Source organism: Ornithodoros turicata, chromosome 2, assembly GCF_037126465.1.
Source record: "Ornithodoros turicata isolate Travis chromosome 2, ASM3712646v1, whole genome shotgun sequence".
NCBI classification, from domain to species: domain Eukaryota; kingdom Metazoa; phylum Arthropoda; class Arachnida; order Ixodida; family Argasidae; genus Ornithodoros; species Ornithodoros turicata.
Genome location: NC_088202.1, coordinates 19,441,642 through 19,443,781, shown reverse-complemented (window position 1 = coordinate 19,443,781; position 2,140 = coordinate 19,441,642). Strand labels below are relative to the sequence as shown.

The 2,140-nt window shown below is 52.4% G+C and overlaps 1 non-coding gene across 1 annotated transcript; it reads right to left on the bottom strand.

Annotated features, from left to right (window-relative positions):
- Nucleotides 1-484: 484 nt before the first annotated feature.
- Nucleotides 485-557, bottom strand: Trnaa-ggc (transfer RNA alanine (anticodon GGC)). The gene has a single exon. It is a non-coding gene; the product is annotated as a tRNA-Ala (tRNA).
- Between the last annotated feature and the right edge of the window lie 1,583 nt (nucleotides 558-2,140).

Here is a 2,140-nt window from a genome sequence, read left to right as displayed (position 1 = left end):
CACTCCCGCGGGCATCAAGTGACTACCCCTATGGCGTGACTTGATGCCGGTAGGAGTCAAACCAGATCCATGGAAGAGGGAGTCAAATGACTTCCTTGAATGGCATCAAATGACCCCCTGCCTTGGTGGAGTCATAGTGACTCCAGGAGGGGGGGGGTATATATGTGGCAGGGTTTGACTCCCCCAAAGGGAGTCACCCTGACTCCCTTATTTTTTAGAGTGTATAACAGACATATGCACACATCTATACGCATATATCTTATGTTGCCATTTATGTGAGGAAAGTAGGACCTGGACAACCGTGAGGTTAAACAGTGATCCCAACTATCAAGCGAAGTGAGAAATAGGGGAAGAACTAAAAAAAGAAATGTACGAAATTGGGAGCTATTGAGTTAATATCTAGGTACTTTGCCATGCCACAAATATATGCTGCAATAAATATAGTCTGCTATATTGTTCAAAGATGAAAGTCACTGAAAAGGTTAGCTAGCTGTAGGACTCGAACCTACATCTTCTGGATTGCCGGTCCAGGGCTCTACCAATTGAGCTAAGCTAACACGCCTTCTCAGCGACTTCCAGGGTGCGTCATCTGAAGGGACAAACCAGCCACTCTCTCTCACTCATCCTCCTTTCACTCTTACATTTTTGCTGACTCATACACACATTCATACGACGGGATCGACGCAGGCGGCAACTGTTGCACGTGAAAGAACTGATGTTCTGAGGCTGGAACAACATAGAAGGGACGAATACATACAACGCCTCAATTTGCCTAAGAAATTAACGATCAAAGATGAAAGTCACTGAAAAGGTTAGCTAGCTGTATGACTCGAACCCACATCTTCTGGATTGCCGGTCCAGGGCTCTACCAATTGATCTAAGCTAAACGCCTTCTCAGCGACTTCCAGGGTGCGTCATCTGAAGGGATAAACCAGCCACTCTCTCTCACTCATCCTCCTTTCACTCTCACATTTTTGCTGACTCACACACATATTCATACGACGGGATCGACGCAGGCGGCAACTGTTGAACGTGAAAGAACTAATGTTCTGAGGCTGGAACAACATAGAAGGGACGGATACATACAACGCCTCAATTTGCCTAAGAGATTAACGATCAAAGATGAAAGTCACTGAAAAGGTTAGCTAGCTGTAGGACTCCCCTTCAGATGACGCACCCTGGAAGTGGCTGAGAAGGCGTGTTAGCTTAGCTCAATTGGTAGAGCCCTGGACCAGATCAATCCAGAAGATGTGGGTTCGAGTCCTACAGCTAGCTAACCATATAACACATAGAAGTTCAGAAATAACTCACCAATCGCCTTCGCTGCACAGTTCAGGATGATAGGACTCATCATTCGGATCCACACTGTTCACAGAAGAAAAAAAACAAGAGCACATGGTACTGTAGAGCGAGAAATGAGGCGACCAGGCTCTACTGAGGTTGATGGGTTTAATGACGGTTAATGGCGATGAACCGAAAGCGAAAGCTCGGGTCACGCGCAGTGCTGCGCGTAACCGATGGCGGTGCTGGTGATGATTATGACGCTGCTGCTACAGGGCTCCCCCCCGTGGCGGATGACAAGGCTGGCGAGGAGGGCCGAGGTTGGCGGAAAGGTCGGGCGCCGAGGCCAAGGAGTGCAGGAGCCGGATCCGAGGCGGCGGGCGGCTCGTAATGTGCGAGCTGCGGCGCCCAATGCACCCGACGTGGAGGGGAAGGAATGCTGGAGACAGGAGCTGAGCACGGACGTAGGGAGGGCGGGTCGGGCGATACCAGAGGTGCCGACTCCAGGAATGCGGGCTTGAGCCTGTCGATGGCCACAGTGTCAGGTCCCCGCGGAAGATCGAGGCGAAAAAACTTCGCGGCTCGCGAGATGACCCTGTAGGGGCCGTCATAGGGAGGCTGCAAGCTGGAGCGCACAGAGTCCCGGCGGACGAAGACGTGGGTGGCTTGATTAAGGTCGGGGCTCACGAACACGCGTGTTGCGGGACCGGAGCGGGTAGGCGTGGGCTTGAGGTCCCGGAAGAGCTGGCGGAGACGGTCGATGTAGGAGGAAGGGTCGTGCACGAGCGGGGCCGAGGGGGTGAAGAATGATCCGGGAAGGCGGAGCGGGCAGCCGTAGACCATGTGGGCCGCGCTGCAG